Source organism: Pantherophis guttatus, chromosome 2 (genome assembly GCF_059756535.1).
Source record: "Pantherophis guttatus breed Tessera chromosome 2, ASM5975653v1, whole genome shotgun sequence".
In the NCBI taxonomy this organism is placed as follows: Eukaryota; Metazoa; Chordata; class Lepidosauria; order Squamata; family Colubridae; genus Pantherophis; species Pantherophis guttatus.
The window spans coordinates 58,595,321-58,617,665 of record NC_142064.1 but is presented as its reverse complement, the minus strand read 5'-3'; the positions used below and the strand labels follow the sequence as shown (position 1 = coordinate 58,617,665).

At 38.1% G+C, this 22,345-nt stretch overlaps 1 long non-coding RNA gene across 1 annotated transcript in view; it reads left to right on the top strand.

Annotated features, from left to right (window-relative positions):
* LOC148115119 (uncharacterized) overlaps positions 1-22,345 on the top strand; it is a 93,695-nt gene that overhangs the window by 34,747 nt on the left and 36,603 nt on the right. The window contains exons 2-3 of the long non-coding RNA XR_015732205.1: positions 8,217-8,311; positions 9,275-9,314. This is a non-coding gene — a long non-coding RNA (uncharacterized LOC148115119). The remainder of the gene's footprint in view (positions 1-8,216; positions 8,312-9,274; positions 9,315-22,345) is intronic.

Here is a 22,345-nt window from a genome sequence, read left to right as displayed (position 1 = left end):
AAAACTAATACAAATTAATATAAAATAAGAGAAAGCAAGCAAGAAAGAAAAGGTAAAAGTGCAAAGAAGTTTAAAAAGTAAAAAAAAATAGATTTTTTTTTAAATCAGCTAAATCCTCTTTCTTTTGCATCTTGTAATCCCTTATATTTAATTCAAAATTTTTCCCATGGCACACATCTTTAGACATATTCTTCTGTCACTGTTTAAATAGTGCATCAATTCTCAAAACAGGTATTGTCTGAAATAAAAACATTATTCTAGGCAAGCCATTCATTTTTATCACACAAATTTTCCCTAGCAATGACAATTATGGTTTCTCCCATTTTAATGTTTCTTTTTAAATTTCATTCCATGTCGTAATGTAGTTATTTTGAAATAACATAAAGTTCATATTTGTCATAATGATACCTAGATATTTTACCATATTCTCAATCTTAAAACCCATCTTATTCATCAATTATGTTTGATCTTCTATATTCATATTTTTGTTAACATTTTCATCTTGTTTATTAATCTTGAAACTTACTAATGAATAATTCTTTTTATTTCATCATTAATATTTCAATTCCCTTTAAAACAGCAGCACCCAATCTTTTGGGCACCAGGGACTGGTTTCATCATGGGTGGTTTTTCAGCAGATTGGGGGAGGCTTGGATTTGCATGCTGCCTGGATCCCATGCATGCGTGGATAGGGCTTCGCTCGCTTGCAAGGCCCAGTTCCTGATGGCCCACAGACTGGTACTAATCTGTAGCCCAAATGTTGGGGATCCCAGCTTTAAAGGATCTTCCAAAGCCAGCACCAAGTCATTTGCAAAAACCTTTAACTTATAAGTTTCTATTTTACTTTTTACTCCCAAAAATCTTCTCTCATCTTATCTTACTGTATATGTCTATTCAGTATTTCAAGAACCAAAGTAAACAAGAGAGGACAGAGTATCTTGTTCCTTTTTATATCACACAGGGTTTTGTTAGAACTCCATTAACACTTATTTGTGCTTTCTGTGAAGTGTAAATCAATATTATCCATTTCATAAAGTTCTCTTCAAAATGCATATCTTCCAACACACTGCACAAGAAAGCTCAGTTCAAATTGTCAGAGGCCTTCTCTGCACCTAATAAAATCAGTGCGGCTTGTTTTTCATTATGTTGCCCCAAACATTCCAAAACATATCTAAAATTGTATTTTATCTTTTTGATAAAACCTGTATGGATCTTCATGAATAAATTCTTGCAAAATTCTTGCCATTCTATCAGTTAGAATGGTTGTGAACAATTCGTAGTCATTATTCAATAATAATATTGGTTTAAAGTAAAATTTTGTCTTTCATTAGATGTTAATGCTTTCCAACTCTCTGGCATCTTTCCCCTGTAGGATAGAGTTTCTTGTGTTTTGTAAGGGTTCAAAAATTCTTTCTGAACAATTATAATAAGAACCTGATAATCCATCTAGTCCAGCCACCTTTCCTGGTTTAATCTCTTGTTTATAACTTTTAGAAATTTTATTGTTATAGTTCTGTTCATCATCTGTCTCTGTTCCTCAGTAATCCTTGGTAGCCATAAAAATAATTCAATGTACTGCACATTAATTGTATAACTTTAATAATTCTTTCTTTTAATAATTCACAAATCTATTATAGATCTTAGAGATGGGATGGTTCCTCAACCCAAGTTCTGTAAAGATTAGTTGCTGAAGGCTGAAGACAGAACGGCAATAGGCACACATTCACTTTCCCAGTATTTGGAAAGTGATTTACACTACCTAAGTGTTTATGGTGACCCTTTGAAACATATGGTAGTCAGTGATATTCCAAAAATATAATTGCACTTGTCGTGGTGTAAATCACATGCCAGATTATCATTCTCTATGGCCTTTGTAGGTTCAAATAAATGTATTCCCTTTGAGTTTTATTGTCCTTTCAGATATTTTCAAAATTACAGATTCCTGTCTTGATTCATGCCTATGTACCATCCATGTAAATTGAGACTAGCACACAAATACATTTAAACCTGGCTATTATTTTACATGCAAATCAACAGGCTTCATGCATTAGCAGTGAAAGAGATGCCAGGGCAGCAAAGTTCTACCTGAAAATCCCTAAAATTCAGCCAGCTTCCCTCCAGCATGGGCTTTAACTCAAGTTCTCTCTCTCTCTCTCCCTCTCTCTCTCTTACCCCCCACTCTGTCTCCCTCTCTCCCCCCTCTCTCTCCCTCCCTCCCTCCCTCTCCCTCTCTCCACCTCTCTTTTTAAAAGTGTTATGTCCTTATATGGGCATCCCCGCCGGATTGGCTAGTCCACCAATGGGAGATTTGAAGATCTGTCATTGGCCGGCTTGCCTGCCGACTCCCTTTATAAGGCGAGCCCGGCAGCACAGCCGGCAGTTCTGTTCCCATCTTAATAAAGTGCTGAACAGACCACTCGCTGCTCGCGTATTCTTTTCCCTGCGCCAATCTAACAAAAAGCACTGGTACAATGCCTGCCTTCTGGCACAGGGCTGTTGTTGTTGGCATTGTATCAAGCGTTTGATGCTGAAGGGCTCCCAGCATCTTCAGTGCCAGCCCTTTATCTGGAACTGTGGCCTGATAATGAGATTTTGTAAAAGCTACATGGTGGTTTTACATTTTATTTTGTATTTGGGTTCACATACTGCACTAAGATGGGGTTTGCTTCACCATGGCTTATTGAACAAATCATGATTGGCTGGATTTGCAGTATATTAAGTCATTAATCCTAATTAATAAACAAAGCTGGCTGAATTTGTGCAATCTATTAAATCACACCCAAACAAATTGTATTATAATCCACAACAAATTCTGTTTGTCAGTTTGTGATATAATGAGCAGTTTTTTTTTCTAATTTCAGTTGTAACTTTCACTACACTCCTATTAGGGGATTTCACTTTAATGGTTTATTATTTATTTATGTAGAATGATATTTTGTCCCAATCAGTGTTGGACCCAAATGTTTTATCTTAGTTACAGTGGCGTGGTGAAGACACTTGCCTTCCAGTTAGAAGGTTGAGAGTTCAATCCTAGGTACTGGCAGATGTTTCTTTCTTAGAGCACACATACAAAAAAATCTGCTGCAAACTCCATGTAGGTGTCAGGAAGGGCATCTGGTCATCAATTGCTCAGTTCCATTCAGTCTCCCCAACTCTACCCTAAATTAAGCGACTTCATACAGGATCATGAAAAGAAGAAAAAACTGCTACCTTTGGGAAACTCTTGTTTACCTCCATGGTAGAAGGTGGGATGACAAATAATACATTTGGGTACAAATTTATGGAATTAGATTTTAGGTTCTGTGTATAAATTAGTTAATATTACTTATCTTTTTATTTTTAACGCAGCTTATTTAGAAACAAAGATAGATATAAAGATCAGATTGCCTCCCTGCAATACTTAATACGTCCCTAATACTTAATATCAGAAGCCTAAAGCTGACTATACACTTTGCCAAGCTACAAGATTATTTTATAAATTATCTCATAAATCCCAAAAAATATAAAATAATTTTGCTCATGAATCTGTACCTGTCTCACAGTTGGCTTCACTGAGCATTCACAGATTGTATGTGGTAATTTATAGTTGTCTATCCATCAATTTTGGACAGAGACTGTGAGTTCTAGTCCTGCCTTAGGTAAGAAGCCAAATGGATGCCCTTGAGCGAATCAGTCTGTCTCAGCCTTAGGAACAGACAATGGGGCAAAACACTGCCAAGAAAACTGTGGGCACTTGTTCAGGCAGTCACCAGGAATCAACATTGGTTTAAAGGCACACACACATGCACACACACATACACAATAGGTAGAAAATAGATGCATAAAGCATCTTGGCAATTTTTGTTGGGTCACCACCAGATACACTCCATGTTACGTTTCAGAGGTTGAGAAAATAAGATATAAAATATCCTACTGGCCAGAAAAAATTTGTAAGAGCCACTGATTTGGATTCCCTGCGTTCCTATTTTTAAATGTAAAAAATGCTGCTGTTGCTATTCTAAGCCTCACAATGCGAATGTTTTTAGGCCAAGACAGCATTTCATTTTGAGTGGAGTGCTTGGGGTTACAGTCCAAAATATAATGGTTGAGGTCAGGTTAAAAACTACAATTCATTTCATTGACTCTTATTAACTTTAAACATATGCATATCGTGTGTCATAATTTCTCCTTTCAGTTTTAAAAGGAAAAAAAACCCACAATTATAGCAGGATTCTGATATACCATATAAACCAGGAGGTCTCACTTATGTTCTTGACTCTAGAAAAATTAACCTTCAAAGCAAGGGTGGGTTCTACTTACCTTTACTACCAGTTTGGAGCGGGACCACGCACGCGCTCTCTTCTGTGCATGCACAGAAGCATTTTGATGATGTCAGGGTTGGAGCCTCCCGCTGGTTTTACTACTGGTTCTATAGAACTGGTGCAAACGGGGGGGGCAACCCTCCACTGCTTCAAAGGGATTCTTGAGCTTATTGGTGTCTTTAAGTCTATTGCAGTGAATAAGGGCCTGCACCTTCAATTATTAAGACCATAGACCACAAGTGAGCTCTCACTCTTTTTTCTTCCATCCTTCATAACTGTCCTATATGTAAATATTTTGCTCCTACTGGCCATTTAGTCATGTTAATCTGCTCCCTGGGAAAGGAGCACAGAAGGTCCATAAAACTCCATTGAAGCTACATAGGAGCCTTGGTAGTACAGTGGTTTAATGCACCCTGTTATTAACACAGCTGCCTGCAATTTCTGCAGGTTCGAATCTTACCAGGCTCAAGGTTGACTCAGCCTTCCATCCTTTCTAAGGTAGGTTAAATGAGGACCCAGTTTGTGGGGGCAATAAACTGACTTTGTATAAATATACAAAAGTATGAAGGCTATTGCTTAACGCATTGTAAGCCGCCCTGAGTCTCCGGAGAAGGGCGGCATATAAATCAAATAAAAAAAAAATATGAGAAGAGCTTAAAGAGCTCTCTGAAGGAAGTTGATCCTTGAGACAACCAAGGAAGTGTTCTACACAGGGGTATCCACAGGGTATGGTTAAAAAATAAAACAAAAAACAAGATGGTGGCCATGATGGCATAATCAAGGCTGCACATATTTCCTTATGTGGGTCACACATATAAAAATGGCCACACCATTGTGGCCACCACCTTCACTTTCTTTACTATACTCTGTGGACGCCCCAATCTTGAATCTTTTAGCAAGGACGTTTTAGAGATGTGAGACATCAGTTCATACGGTTGGAATGCTGCTGTCCTTTCCCCCCTTTCAGCTTCTTGTTTATCCTGCTTTTCTCAAGACCAAATTGTCCTTTATGGGTTAAGCTGTCATCCTGAATGAACTGAACACCGCACCGTGTACCTGGAAGAGCTTATACAGCATCAAGAGCAACATGTACTGCAAGCCAGAGATAAGAATATGGTCCCTGAGATCCTGAAGTTGTGAGGGAGTGAAGCCAAAGACCAATTGCAGGATTACTCACTCTTAAGCAAAAATAAAAAGCAATTTGCATTGATCCCTTAGAGACAAAAGAAGTCAGCTTGCTGCTACAGTAGATTCCCTAAGAAGATTTACTATTGCTCACTGAAAACATACTTTAAAGTTCACACCCCCAAGACGGCAATCTAAACACCCATCCTCTTTTGCAATGCTTACATCTCTGACAAGGAAGCTTAAAAGAAATGCTGAGAAGCCTGTATGATCAAATTAGTCTAGACTGTTTTTCCCCTTTGTGCTGTTCTTAGTACACAGTGTACCGAAGTCTCTATGACAAACTGTTTATCAGCAGTCAAATCTTTTCTGAATTTCTTCCCTTATTTGCAGAAAAGAAATTCTGCCAAAGCCCACTAATGAGAATACAGAGATTAGTTACTGGGGTTATAAAGGAGCCATTACCTGCTCACTCTATAGATTCATTACCCAACAGGGACCAAACCAAACAATCTAACAAAAATTAAACAGGAAACCCAGCTGACATCCTTTAGGCTATAATTCTAAGTATACTTGCTTGGAACTGGCCTCTATAGCAATTAGTGCAGCATGTTTTCATGATGTATACTTTTAGGTGTATATGTTTGCAATAAAATAATAAAGTAAAATAAAATAATAAAATAAACCTGTCATTTACAGATGTTGTTTTGAATGATGAATGTGTGAAATGGAGAAGGAAATTGTGGCAGTATGCCTGCCTTCTCCATTATATATGTGCAGCAGACAAAAGACTTGGTTTGGGAGAAAAGTTTGACACCAGAATGCCACCCTCCCATATGCAGGTTCATTTTTAAATATAAGAGAATAACCTGAGATGATGGTGAAGGAGATAACCAAGTGTATGGAATCAAGTTGCAAAGCAGAGAGAGAAAAAATGACTACCCTACACATTGTTCTGATTTAGCAACTGCCCCATGTAGCAACTAATTGCCCAGAGTCAGTTGGATAGTGAGAAAGATGGAATCCAAATTTGATAAACAAATAAGAAACTGTTTTGAGTTATGACTGGGAGATAAAAGTAACTTTGTGACCAATCTTCACATTTATGACCTGCACAGGTCTATAAAGCAGAGGAAAGATGAAGTAAGGTAATAAACACAGGTGTGATGTTACTTAACAACTACTTTGCTGAACAACCAGGCTGTCACTCCCAACTGTGGTTGCTAAACAAGGATTAGGTTACATAAATTATTAGGGGGGGAGCCCCCCTAAGAGCGATAAGTCGCTAATAGATGGTTGCACTAGTGGAGTTGCCGCTAAGTGGCGGGTCATTAATCACATTTTGACCAAGGTCCAGTAGCGACCTTTCCCTGTTCCACCCATGTAAACGTCCTAACCTTTGAGTGAGCCAGTGATGGTAAGGAGTGACAAGTCCATAATGCCTCTTCGGCTCAAGCCCAAAGTCTGTAGCCTGATGGTTCGAAAAACAGTCCCCAGTTTGAAATGATGATGGGGAAGTGGTGCACCGAAACAGAGGAGGAAACAGCGGCCCAATGGTGGATGGCAGTGACATGATCAGGCTGTCCATATTTGGAGACTTTGATGTCCCAGGTCTCCTGCATTCGATAACCAGCAACCACGGAGACGTCCATGACCCAAAGTTGGTTCATCGCCTCCATGATTATATTGTGGAGCTATTCTAGCACTTCTGCTGAGAGATCAGCTGCTTCTGATCCTCTCCCGCAGCCATTCCAACAACCTGGGGTAGCACAGCAGAGGAAGCAAAGAGAAGTATCCCTTCTGCTGAGCCACCAGCTGCTGAGGGGAAGTCCACACAACTAGCAACCAACCAACAAGCATTCCCTCAAGCTACGACACTGTGCTAAGGAAAGATTCACTCAAGGCCCTGCTGACACCATCGACTTGCCCATGTAGGTTTTGGGAAACATTATTAAAAGAGCTGCCACTCCTTCCTTTTCTTCAACTTCCCATTTGACCCACAGCTCTAAGATTACCTGGTTCTTGCCCGTCTTAAGTATTAAACAGGTCTGATCCTGAGGGGTCCTTAGTGCTCTCTGAGCTTGCTTGTTTTCTTGCAGACCTTTCATTACCCTAACTAGGTAACATCATCAGTGCTAGTAAGGAATAAGATTTATTAGCATGATGTTACCTAATTAGGGTAAAGAAACATCTGCAAAAAAACAAGCAAGCGCAGAGAGCACCAAGGACCCCTCATTCAACCCTGAGCTACAAATATTCTCTTTTATAGGTCTGATCCTGCTTAGCTTTTTTCAAAGTCAGCCAAGGTTAGCTAGATGGTGCCACTACATAGTTCTCATTATAAACCACCAAAGTGTAATAATTATCACTTAGATTTTCCTTTTTTCCCTTCCTTCTTTAACCTCTGTGTCACATCTTTTTGAAGATTATAAGCCTGAGGACGGGGACTGCCTTCTATTCTATGTTGTTGAGCTGCTTTGGGAGCCTGTTTTGGCTAAAGAGTGGGCTAAAAAGTACAAAAGAACAAAGTGCATTTATGGAGAGAGCTTTGCCACTTTGGAGAGACCAATATGTTACTGTGACTGACGGCATATTCTCATCCTGGCTGTATTTATTTTAATGGAAGACTTATTGCTTCCTGATTATTTAGAACTCTAAAAAAATCACAGTATGAAACCACACCAATATTGTAAGGCTCTCTCTGTATCTGCTATCTCTCAGGATAGGTAGATGATGGCAGTGGGTCTAAAAGGCCACAAAATGAGTGTGTTTGTCCTTATTTTGCCACAGCTGTTTACTAAACCTACAGAGATGCTGAACAGGGCTATTGGCTGAAACATATTGAGAGTTGCTTTGCCGTGTTCCAAAAACAGCAAGAGAAAGAGGTAAGGGGAAAAACAGTTTTGCCTTTTTTATTTAAAAAGATCTCATACTCTACTTGGTGATATATCAAGTAGATTAAGCATGTCTTCATTATCACATTTAGGAGCAGGTTCATTACTTTGCTTACGCAAGAGCAAGAGCAATCCAACGGCATAAAGTGGACAAAAATAGCATCAAAATTGATGCAGCTACAGTGATGATTTTATATAATATTTCTTTGTCTAGAGCAGATATCTGACTGGAATAAAAATTTCTGACAATTGTACTTGAGCTTTAGAAGAGCTGCTCCATATTACCCTGAAGCAAAAGTGTTGAAACACCCTGTAAGTCACGTGGGACTTAAGCTGAGGCACTGCCAAGAATAAATGGCAAACTGCCAAATTACAGTGGTGTGTTTTTCCACATTAAAAAAAAAAAGTTGTAAAAGAAGTTCAACATGCCTCCGGTATGTTTAACACAAATATTTTTATTTTTAAAAAAAGTACTGAAAATTTCCATTTTTTTCAAAAAGGGAATAAACAATGCTGTTCCTGTTTCCAGATATCACTGACACTCCATGGCCAACCTAACCAGGAACAATCCCTTCCCAAAGAAGGAAAAAGAAATGTACAAGTCTGCTTGCCTTTACTCCAAATCAGTGTTTCTCAAACTTGAGGATTTAAAGCTAGACGAACTTCAGTTCCCAGAATCCCCTCGTCAGTATGGCTGGCTGAAGATTTCTAGGAGTTGTACTGTACATGCCTTAGTTTTCAAGTTTGAAAAACACTCCTCTAAAGGAACTCTTTGGTCATACAAATAGCAGACATAATTCAGATGAATAGAAGTATTGTTTCCGTAGGAAGAGTAAGGAATAGTCTATTCAGTAGACACCTATCAAAATTTGAAAGTGGGGTTATTATTTCTTTCTAGCATAATAGTTGTGAACATATTTACCTTTATGAGAATGATTTTCTTTTCCTTTCTAGGAAATTGAATTGCATTTTGAAGGCCCTATCATGGCAGGAGGTAAAGTGCCAAATCTTTTGCTTTTCAGTTGATTCGTTGTTCATTAGACACGTTTCTCATTTCACTTGAAAGATCTAGACTTAGATGTACTTCTATATGTCACTGAGTCTCTGACCTTCTACATCAACTACAACTTTTGTGTAATGAAATATAAAATACTGATTTTTCTGATAAGGTCTGTCCAATATATACCATTCTTCCACTTTCAGTCTGGAAGAAAAAGGAAATAAACTATAGATTATTTTTTATAATTGTGATAGCTCTTTTCTATATGGAGATATAATTAGATTAATGAAGCATCTGTCAACATTTGGAGTCCTCTTGGAATTTGGGTGGAAAAACAAGACTGGATTTCTTTTAAGGGATATATCCTGACATATGATTTGCTCTATCTTATTGAAATTCAAATATCTATGGCAGCGTTCTTTCAAAAAAAGGAGGAAATCATGATTTCACTTATGTAACATATAATTCCAGTGAGCTCAAAAGGGATCTCAACTGCAGTTTATTCAAGCCTGGAGTACTGAATGTCCCAATAGATGACCAAATCCATAATCATGATATTAAAACTGATGGCACAAGCTTGGGAGAAATGTCCTTTCTTCATCAAAAAGATAAACGGTATGAAGGGACAAATATGAATAATTTCTTCCCCTAGGTCCCAAAGGTGCTTTTTCAAGAGGCAACTGGACTTTCTTAAGAACTTCCTTTAGTTGCCTCTTGTAAAAGCAACTTTGGAACAACCATGACCTGGATGACTAAGAATCTCTATAGATACTTTTCCCCTAGGTGGTAGACCCAACTTCCATGCAGTCAAGTATAAACACCATTGCAGGAGATACAAATTTCTATTTAAATTGAGCAAGATGCTACCAATAATCCTAAACAGATGCTTTAGTAAACTCAATTAACATATTGCATAAGGGTCAGGTACAGAGTTACTAGACTCATCCCAATATACATATTTTAATTATAATTTCTACACAGAATTTACATGAAATTGTTTTTTCAGTCTTCCTCAATCTGGAGCCTTCCAGATGCATTGGGAAAACAATTCCCAGAATTTGCAAATAGTATGCTGCCTGGAATTTCTGTGAATTACCATCACAACACATCTGGCGGATACCAGATTGAGAAAAGTTGCGGTATTGCATAAACTCTGCATAACAAGTATTACTCTAAGCCCATACCTAGTGAAACACTTTAAAATGCTAATTGAGTGCAAAGAGATAGGGTGGATAGGCATATCCCCAAATCTTGCTGTTCAAAATACTCACTGCACAACTAGTGTTGCAACTTCTCTGATTCCTAGAGGGACATCCTATGTTTACTTCCACACTCTTGGTATTGTTATGATATAATACCATTAAATAAAAAAGAATGCACAGTAGTGTCACATATTGAGGTTTCTAGAGTAATAATATTTAGGATCTCAAGAATGGGACATATAGTATTGATATAGATAGATGAATGAAGCGTTCCTTTGGAACTTGAGTGGGAGAATAAGACTGACTCTCTTTTAAGAGATATATCCTGACATATGATTTGCTCTGGCCTACTGAAATTCAATTATAGTGTTACTTTCCCTCTTTTGCACAGTCTTTGACAGGCATTCCTAAAGACTATGACACATGGCAGCTTGATTATGCAGAGTGTGATGATACTGTCTAAATATTTCAGTTCTGAGGCTTTTGCTCCTATCTACTACACTGTTTTAACTTGGCATGGTCCAGATCACCATTCAAGAGGGATTTACCTTGATCTGTAAAGGGGAGGTCAAGACGAGGCTGCCATAGCAATAGGCTTCTAGTTTTGCTTTAGATGTTATGAGAACATTAATAAAATCACCCATTGTATTACATCAGTGGTTCGTAAATCCTATGGAAATTTTCCCAAACAGAGCTAAGCTGTTTTCCTCAAACATCTTATCTATTTCTGTCATTGCACAAATCCTCCAACTATTTCAAACACTTCAGGACTTGCTGAAATGTTAACTGTTGCCTAATAATAGGCTGAAGGAGGATTTACTGAACAGCCCAAAACCAGATCATCAGTGTGGCTATTAGATAATAGCACACACACACACACACACACACACACACACACACACACACAAAATATGAATTCTACATACTGTACATTTTCCCAACATTATATCTCTTGTCAAGGATAATGGCTGGCCTGATTGAATGCCTGCTTCAGCATGTTAATATTTCCACACAAATGGCCTAGCTGCTGATTGACAGGAGGATCTCAGTTATTATTCTTTGACACAGCAGTATTTTCTGATGCACTCTTGCATTTTTTGGAAAAGCCACATGATAATACAGAAGGCAAATTTCTGAATTTTTAAGTCTATAGTTTGGGGGCTTACTCTAGATCACGGGTGGGAAATGATGGCCCTTTTAGGACTTGGGGACTTCAACTCCCAGAATTCCTGAGCCAGCAGGCTCAGGAATTCTGGGAGTTGAAGTCCCCAAGTCATAAAGGCACCATTGTTCTCCATTTCTGCTCTGTATAATCTCAAAAAGTGGCTTCTCTTGGGGTAAGCTTGCTCATTCATCAAATTGTTGCCATACTGGTCATTAAACAGACATTTCCTAGAAGGTAAACCACAGTAAATATGGTGACTTCAGAGAACATTATCTACATTTCCATCTTCCCCCTTTTATTTTCTACTACCCATCGCCCTCTATTTTTATCTGAGACAGGTAATCTGCATTCCATATTATGATTAATTCCAATTTTTATTAAAAGAAATTAGAGTAAAATCCAAGCTGAGCTAGAAGCTAGGAGACTGTGAGTTCTGCCTCTAGGCATAAAATCTGGCTGGGTGATTTTGGTCCAGTCATTGCCTCTCAGCTGAACCCACCTCATAGAGTAGTTGATATGGGGAGAACAGAAAGTGGAAGGAATATTATGTATGTTTTCTGCCTTGAGTTCCTTAAAAATTTTTAAAAAATAAAGTAATAAAAATGGGATAAAAATCTAATAAATAAATTCAATAATAAGTAAGTTGGGCATCAAAGAAAGTTTCTGTAAACAGACTGTTATAAACCAGGGGTCTCCAACCTTGGCAACTTTAAGGCTTGTGGACTTCAACTCCCAGAATTGTGGGAGTTGAAGTCCCCAAATCTTAAAGTTGCCAAGGTTGGAGACCCCTGTTATAAACAGTTCCATTGTTGGGGATCTCAAATTTAACTCTTGCTTTATAACACTTTTCCATCACTATTCTATATCCTCCATATGAAAGAGCTAGTGGTAAGAATGTTTCTAAATAACTGAAGCTTTTGCAAAGAATGTTCCAAATATCAGGGAGATAATAGCATTACATCAAACATTTGCAAAATTCCACAAGGAAGGACGTGTCCAAGGAACAATTACTACTGCCTCTTCAATAAATTATATTTTTCATGAAAGCCATGGTTTAGCTATGAATCCACAAACCAACCATTCCTATTGGTGGCCTCCAACTTCAAAGTGAGACCAGAAAAAGAATGATGATCCTCTTACTCCATAAGATTATTGTTTGTACTTTGTGGTATTGTACAGTGGAATGCAACTATTTGGTTGCAAACTGCATGATGGGCTTGTATGGAAAACCTCTCTTATCAGAGGAGACAGAGCATTCTATTTTCAGCATGAATCCTCAACAACTTTGCCACAGACTATGAGAGGCAGCACAGAAATAGAATCTTCTGGGATCTGTGCACACCCAATCCCAGATTCTTTTGCTCCGTTCTCTTCTTCCTCCCCTAGAAAAAAATTATAAATTAGCATACATGTCAATTCAGAAACCTCCCATACTTTTGTTTCAGTTTATTGAAGAGTAACAAGAAATATCATAATGCCAGACTGGAGACATTATTAGTGCCATATTTTTTTTTTATTGTAGAATAGAATAGAATAGAATTTTTTATTGGCCAAGTGTGATTGGACACACAAGGAATTTGTCTTGGTGCATATGCTCTCAGTGTACATAAAAGAAAAGATATGTTCATAAAGAATCATAAGGTACAACACTTAATGATAGTCATAGGGAACAAATAAGCAATCTGGAAACAATATCAAAATAAATCGTAAGGATCCAAGCAACAAAGTTAGAGACATACAGTCATAAGTGGGAGGAGATGGGTGATAGGAACAATGAGAAAACTAATAGTAGTGTAGACTTAGTGAATAGTTTGACAGTGTTGAGGGAATTATTTGTTTAGCAGGGTGATGACATTTGGGGAAAAATTGTTCTTGTGTCTAGTTCTGGTGTGTATTGGTCTATAGCATCGTTTTGAGGGCAGGAGTTGAAACAGTTTATGTCCAGGATGCGAGCGGTCTGTAAATATTTTCACAGCCCTCTTTTTGACTTCTGCAGTATACAGGTCCTTAATGGAAGGCAGGTTGGTAGCGATTGTTTTTTCTGCAGTTCTAATTATCCTCTGAAGTCTGTGTCTGTCTTGTTGGGTTGCAGAACCAAGCCAGACAGTTATAGAGGTGCAGATGACAGACTCAATTATTCCTCTGTAGGAACTGTATCAGCAGCTCCTTAGGCAATTTGAGCTTTCTGAGTTGGTGCAGAATTATTATATTACATGTACAGATCATTAACCTCATATCATATGCACTCAAAAACTGCATTTGTCTGCAATGAGAATAATCAAGGGATTAACCAAAATTATTAATTCTGGGTGAGTTATTGATGGGATTGACCTTTTCTCCAGCCCCAAGCAATGTTACATGCAGTGTGCATGTATGTCTTTAGCTAGCTAGCTACTTAGGGATGCAAGCTGCATGCCTGGTGATGTAGTGACATCTATCAAAGACTAGGGCCAAAAGTGATTATTCAGTTGTTGTCATCATTTGGAGGAATTTATTTATTTCACAAGCATAGTAGTCTATCCTAATCACTGACTGTAGGAGGCACAGAGCAATCCAATATAAACACAAATAATAAAAACATAAAACTTCAAGATAAAACTATGGAAGAGGAACAGTCTCCAGATGCTAAATATAGTAGCCATTGTAACTAACCGCCCACTCTCCAAAACCCTGGCAGAAGGGGTTGTTCGTCATCTCTTTCCCAAAAAATAACTGGGAGGTAAGGTCAGAAAATGATTCACCAAGCAGGGACGACTATCAAAAGGCCAGTTCTTGCCTTCTCATCCTTTTCATCTCCTGGGGAGAGGATCAGAAGCATCTCATCCCTCCAGATCATGTTTTTCAAACTTGGCAGCTTTAAGAAGTATGGACTTCAACTCCCAGAATTCATGAGCCAGCATGGGAGATGAAGTCCACACATCTTAAAATTGCCAAGTTTGAAATACACTGTTCCAGATGGTTACACGTTATAGACATATTAAGCCTCGTGAACATTTAAGGGGGCCTATTTTGAACTTTAAGTGGCCAAAGAGCAAACAATCACAGCACTGTAAATGAACCCTTTTGCTTTTGAGTTTTTACAGTGCAATTTGAGGTCCATTAGCAGCTATGAAAATGGAACTGGAGATCTGTGGATTCTGAATTGCCCACCTAGAATCTGAATCACTAGAGGTAATCTCTGCAAATATGGTTTAAAAGCAGAAGAGAACATTAGTCAGTTATTGTCTCTGCTCACAAATATTTGTTCTGGAGAAATAAACATGGCAAAAAAAAATGCATATTAGCCATTTTACATAATATGTCTATTATTTACTGCCATGGTGGACAACATATGATCCTTTGGGTGTTTATAAATTGGAGTTTCCAGAGCTCCGGTCAGCTTTCCAGAAGGATGTTATGAGCTTTAAAAAGTAAATCTTTCAGAAAGATCCTTCCTGATGTCATATTACTAGATGGCCTGTAGTCCTTAAATCAGAAAAGAAACATTCCAATCTAAACTATACTGCCTTGTTAGCCATGCCTTGTCTTGTGCCTCAGTGATGGAGCTGGAATTCTGCTGTATTTAAATTGTTAGTGTAGAAAAAAATTAAGGAAGATGATTAGTCCTTTGTTTCCTTCCTTACCTGTGGTCCCCTGCCAGTGTGATTCACTCATCTCTCCTTAACAGGTGATATGGTGGCTTTGGACTAGTGAAGTGGATACATGGAAAGTATGGATTAGCTAGTTTTCAACCGGGATAAGTCATACATTGTCAAGGAAACTAGTGCTGTGTGCCACTGTGCAATTTTGTTGATGTGGACACAGTGCTCTACTAAAAGAGCAGCAAACTTTGCCTGATAGATAGGTCACAAGTGTGGGAAGGAAGAGAAGAGATTGCAAGAAGTGATATGGGTCTCTATGCTTGATCTGTCCGACTGGCAGGGTTTGACTATAATTTAATAGTTATTTTCATTAACAGTAATGCACTGAAAGTCTCTGCTTATTCCGTGGTTTCCTGTGATGGACAGGGAGCAATGCGTAACCAAGGGATTCCGTTCTCACATCATGGCCAGTGACACATAGCCCATGGAATATGCAAAATGGCTGGCAAGGATGCAAAGTGGCACTGTGTCCCCTCCCATCCTGTTAAAAAAAAATCTGTAAAAGGTATAACAGTGCGAACTCCCATTTTAGGAGAAGCAAGAGAAAGCCTGTATTAATAATTTTGGAATGTAATGTACTCATTTGGGAGAGAACCAGCTGGCAACCAGCTGGCAGAACCCATCCTTCTTTCCAGGTTTAAATTGTTCTCTAGCGGTCAATCTCTGTGTATTGAAGGTTCATATAATGCATTACCAGTCGGTGCTAAAGTGCTACTCAGGCATTACAAGGTCAGAAACCCCTCACTCCTGCACGCCAATCCAAAATGGCCAGAGAGGACCCTGCTTGGCAACTGATCAGGAGAGGCTGCACCTACAGCAGCCAAAAGTGGCAAATGGGAGCTGGGAAAATCTCAGTCCATGACAGTGTCATCCATTACATTGTTGAGGCAAAGGTCTAAAATTGTGTCTATGACAAAAATTGCATCAGGCCAGAGGAAAAGCATTATTTTAAAAATGGGGCAAGCAAGAACAATAGCACTTGGACTTATTTACTTCTTCACAGTGCTTTACAGCCCTCTCTTAAGCGGTTTACAGAGTCATCATTATTGCCCCTAACAATCTGGGTCCTCATTTTACCAACCTCAGAAAGCTGAGTCAACCTTGAGCCAGTGAGCATCAAACTCCGGGCAGTGAGCTGAATTAGCCTGCAATACTGCATTCTAACCACTGCGCCACCACAGCTCCCACTAATGAATTTGAGCTGCCTCTGCTGTGCACTGGTGTGTGTGTGTGTGTGTGTGTGTGTGTGTGTGTGTGTATAAAAACCAAGCCCTAAGGATATATCCTGAAAGACAGCAGGGCATCTTCATACTATAGTCAGAGGCATGTTAAGATGAAACTTATGTCAAGCTCAATCCTGGTCATAGCATCCATATAGTGCTTTTGGTAGGATGTACAGATGTTGTTTATCATTGCTTCCTTCATGCTTTTTCTTTTCTTTTCATTTCATGCTAGCTCCCTAGAACTTGCACATGATCCCTGACCAAGTGTTAACCAGGACCAACCCTCCTTAGTTTTTAAGTTCAGCCAAGCATAGTCAGATATTTCCACTTGCTGAAGCTTCTATGAATTTTAGTTTATCAGGATCACAAACGATGACACCATTCTCCAAACTCTATATTTGTACCCAAACCTGAGAACAGAGCCTTCCATGTCCATTAATTAAATGTTTGCAAAGCATTGTCACCTTATTTTGCTCTTCAAATCTAAATAGAACAGGCAAAAACAAATGTACAGACGCCTGAGTTAACCCAGGTATAACAGCTTTTGCTTTTTTTAGAAAGAAGGAATTCTACATAATATTTTTAATATACTAAATTTCCCAAGAGAAAAGAAACAAAGGCAAAAATATGCTTTGGCTTCTCTTTACAGAGAATACAAAGGAAATGAGGATTTCACCCTTCTGACCTGTTTCAGCAAAAATATGCCCACTCCATGCAGCTATATTTTATTTTGCTCCTAGCCTGACCTTAGCAGAACAGCAAAATCATGAAAGCTGCACCCTTCAGTTTTCCGTTCCTTCTCCGCTAGCTCTGATTTTGATTCAAAAGAGTCAGAGAATACATTACAGTTCTTCAAATACTGTACAAGATGAAGCTATTTTCAGTTTTTGATCTCCTTCCATCTTAGAGTGCTGTGAACACAAGAGCCTATTTAACATTCCTGGCAGGGTTTCTCATGCTAAGCAAACACATATGTCATGCATAGCATTTCTAAAAGCAATGTGATGGTATTTGAATTCACTCGCTACTTATGTAGTATCAGCCTTAAGATTCAAGGCAAAAGAAGAAAAGAAAAGAAAGAAAAGAAAGGGATAGTACATAGCTTGATATAATATTGACAGCTTTCATTATTAATATTTATCACTAATTATTATAGTTATATTTCTTTCCTCTTCAAAACCCCATTATAAGAAATAAGTAAATAAAATAAGTAAGTTCTTGGTATTCTTTCAGCATGAATCCATAATGCATAAAATTATCAGGTCTTGAGGTGGTATTACTATCAAACAGTACTATAAGTAACTACTCTATGTTAAACACACAGAAACTAGAGTACCTAAAAGTGCCGTGCAAGGAGTCTACCACTTCCTTTCCTCCTTATCCCAATGTTCCTCACAGATCAATTGGTTCAGGGGTGTCAAACTGTTGGCCTGCAGGTCAGATGTGTCACGCGCAGGCCATGTTCACCCCAGCTCCATGAATGGGAAAAACATCGCGAAACGTCACATGACAGCAACGTGACACAGCGTGTTTGATACCCGTGCACCAGTTCATCCCTCTGCTCAGGGAAGAATCTGGCTACCCAGCCTCTGTTTCAAGTCTGCCAGTAAAGGGGAACAAATCACTTAGTGAGGCAAGCCATTTCATTGGAGGACAGTTCTTATAGATTCGTCCAAATACCTAATTTGAATCTACCAGTACTTCCCTGCAAATGTAGTCCACTAGTTCTGGTCTTGTTCTCTGGGATAATACTGTAAATGACAAGTCCATCCCTCCTCTATATGGAAATATTTAGATATCTGATCTCCTCACATGTTCTCTTCTGAGGCTAAAGGTTTTCAGCTCTTTTAACTCTTCCTCATAGGACTTATTTCCACATCTTGGTGGACCTTTTCTGAACTTACTCCAATATATTGATACCCTTTTTTAGACAACTCAAGTAGGGTTCAATTAAGGCAGAATAGAGGAGGACATTGTTGTGACCTAGACTTACTGCATCATTAAAACACACGAGTAGTCCCAAAAACCTCTTTTATTGCAACAGCTGTGAATTACTTTCATTCACAGCTGAGTCCCAATTAGTTGCAAAAAGTCCTTTGGGAGAAGTCCTTCGGGATAATCACCAACCTTTATCTCCTTTGACACGCTGCCAAAGACCTACTTGGCAAAGTCACACAGAATCCAGAATCAAACAGAGATGCCGACTGGGAACAGAATTAACAATGTTGCTTTCCTGAAAAGTGTTCACGTGCCTTTGCTCCTTTTTTAAGCCTTATGGGAGGGACCAATCATCTCCAGGCCTTACTCCCAAATCGTCCCTTTTGTTTTAACTGTTCATGCCTTCTGGAAGCTCTGCACATGCATGCATTAGGAACAGGCGCCTCCTGTTCCTCTGCCTCTCTGCTGTCCAACTCTGGAGGCTCCAGAATCTGTGCATCACTTCCAGATGGCCCTGGCCCCATCTCTGCCTCCGATGCAGAGCCCTCATCCGCCTTCCCCAGACTCCAGAACTGGCCCATGTTCCTCCCCAGCCTCCTCACTGTCTGACTCCACTGCCAGCTCCACAGGCTGCTGGCGGACCACAATAGACATTCTCTCCTGTGGTCTGAACTCAGTGCTCCTGTTAATACATTCCAAGGTAGCATTTGTCTTTTGAGTAGCTATATCACACATGACTCATGGTGGCTCCCTTTCATATATCTTAGTGTCAATCCAGATGTTTCCTATCCTATATTTGTGCCTTATGTTTTTCTTATATGATGAAGAATTTGACATTTCTCCTTGTTGAATTCCATCCTAAGCATTTCTGCCTTGGATCCTTTCTTTCATCTAATGATTTAGCCAATCCATCCCCCAATTCTGTGTTTTCTACCAAATGTACAGATGTCCCCTCAACTGATTCCTCCAAATTATTGATAAAAGTGTTGAACTGAACATTCAACACTCAACATTCAACATTCAACTGAATGTTGAACCCTATGTCATTCCACACTTTATTTCTCTCAGTGCTGAAGTTGAGCCATTTACAGGTCCTTTTTAGGTGCACTTCTTCAGCAACTGTAAACCCATCTAACAATATTGCCACGTTGCTCATGTTTTATCAAGTTTTGAAGGAGAATATAATGATCCACTTGGTCAAAGGCTATGTTGAAGTCCAATTTTAGTATGCTTGTACCACTACCTTGGTCTGCCAAACTAGTAATTCTATCAAAGATGGATATAAAATAAGTTTGGCACAATTTGTTTCAGTCAAATTCTAATTCCTATTAATTTTAGCGTACCTGTCCAAGTGCTCAGAAACATGCTGATAATCTGTTCTAACAGCTGTTTGTATTATCCAGTCTTTTCTAATAATCGAAACCAGAAATCATAAGTGCATTTTTTGTTTTAATGTAAAGAATATAACGGGTTTCCAATCAGCTATAAATGAGGATATTGCGGAAAAAATGTGGATTTTTGCTAATCAAAGAAGTTAATTTACACAACTCTGCAAGTTTCATCATCTTTACCAACCATTTCTCCATTATGGGTAGTGTCAAACCTTTTTTCTAGTTGCTTGTCCATTAGTCCCAAAAGAAAAGTGTCTGGTTTCAATTGTACTGTAATCTTTAAAATCTTCTGAATTAATGTATGTATCTGTATCCTTTATTTGGGGTGGGGGTTTAATATGTCCATCAAGTATGATAAAATATCCCTTCCTGCTGTTCACATTTCTAGCATGTCTTTATATATTCTAGACAATTTCTCTAGTGACAAATTCCAGCAATACATCATTTTATAAACATTCTCTTTAATATTAGAATATATGTAAGTTTCAGTCCTTTCACCACATATTTTCCCATTGGTCCATTTGTATTTTATAGCCAAAAATCAGGCCCTTTTATCTCACATTCTTTTACTTGTTTTTCTTCTGTTCCATATTACAACAAATATTTATACATTTTAGCAATAACATGTTCATCATTAGTGCATAATTCTATTTCAAACTCGGTCTTACTTTATTTAAAACCATAAAATCTTTTATCCATTTAAAATCTTTGGGTTAATTGTACATGAGAAAACCATTGACAAGACTATTCTTCTGTTTTATCAAATCTTCTCTTGATTTCATTTTATAATCTCCTTGAGAGAATTCTGATACATTATGATAAGTTAATCATTTAGATTTACTTATCATTTTTCATCTATAAAATGTCTCTGGTGCTGAAAAGCCACAAAGGCGATTTCAAGCAAAATCTAAATTTATCTTTATTCCATACTCTGGCAGAATAGCCTGCCTGACATAAAGATTTTTAAAGTCTACCTTTACCTTAACTTTATTTTGTCATAGATATCCAATGCCACCCAAATTTCAAATGATGATCTTCTAAATCCAATAACCTTCTATATCTTAACGCCAAGACACAGCAAAATATAGTTTCAAATCTGGTAAACCCAATCCTCCTCTTTCCTTCACATGTTATAATATCTTTTATTTAACTCATAGTTTTCCCCTTGCTATACAAATTTATATATATCCTTCCGCCACTGAATGGATTATTTTTATTAGATTTTAATTAAGCTTTTTTGCATAGCCATATTACTTTCTTCTGTTCAATCACAGGATTGTTTCTAATTTCTAAATGTTGAATCCAGTTTTAAGAACTCTTATCCTCCTCCTTTTTCTATTAGTGATTCCTTCCATGCAATCCTTCTCTTCTTTGCTCTGAGTTATTAAAATCAGCTTTTTTCAAACCATATATACATTTGATCAGTTTTAGTTTCCTTTAAAAGCAAGAATTCCATTATTATCGTATGTGGTCACCTTCCGGAGATGTAGTTTCTTGACTAAATCTTCTCTATTGGTTAGTAACAAGTCAAGGATTCTTTTCTTCCTTCTCCAAGAGGAAAAAAAAATGCAAACAAGACAGATTAAGAATTTCCTGGAAGGACCATGCTTCATAGAGGTTGTTTGTAATAGAGGTTGGAGCAATTAAACCCCCATCATTACCAGTTCATGTTTCTTTTAAAGATCTGCAATTTATTTTTGGAAAACATAATCCCCATATATTTTTTTTCTTGGTTGGTGGGTAAATAACAGCCTAGCAGGCATCAACAATGGCATTGCTTTTATTCATTCCACCACTTATTTTCACCCAGATGCTTTCTATATCAATTGCCAAGTTCATTTATTTGAATTTCTAAGCAGGAGTGGGTATTTTTTAACATACTGTGCTACTCTTTCTCCGTTTCCATTTCTTTGGTTCCTTCTAAACAAAAGGCATGCTTTAACTGCTATATTCATTCTACCAGGTCTTTGTTATATTAAAGAGCATTTGCTTTTCTGTATTAAGAGTTCAATCTCATCTTGTTTATTGTACATATTCTTTACATGAGATTACAGACAGCAACCTTTATTCTACCTGCTTTTATTGAGTGTTAAAATAGGTCCAACACAGCATTCCCATATCTCCCTCTACAAAGTGCATTTTTAATCTGTAATACTTTCTCAAACAAAGGTCAGAAATGCAATGTAGTATTGTGGAAGGTTTAGTAGTTGTATTAAATGTGTGTGTGTGTGTGTGTGTGTGTGTGTGTGTGTTAAATTTATATTTACTGACAAAGAAATAAAGGGAGACTAGTATAGATCTATTTCAAGCTATTTAGCTCTAATCAGCTAATCTGGGATTCGAACCTGGCTTGCTTGCATATTAGGCAGATGTATTAACCCCTAAACCACAGGTTCATGCTTTGTCAGCTTTTACCAGGGAAGATTAAATGGGTTTTCTATCAAAGCAACCTGGTCTACCCAAAT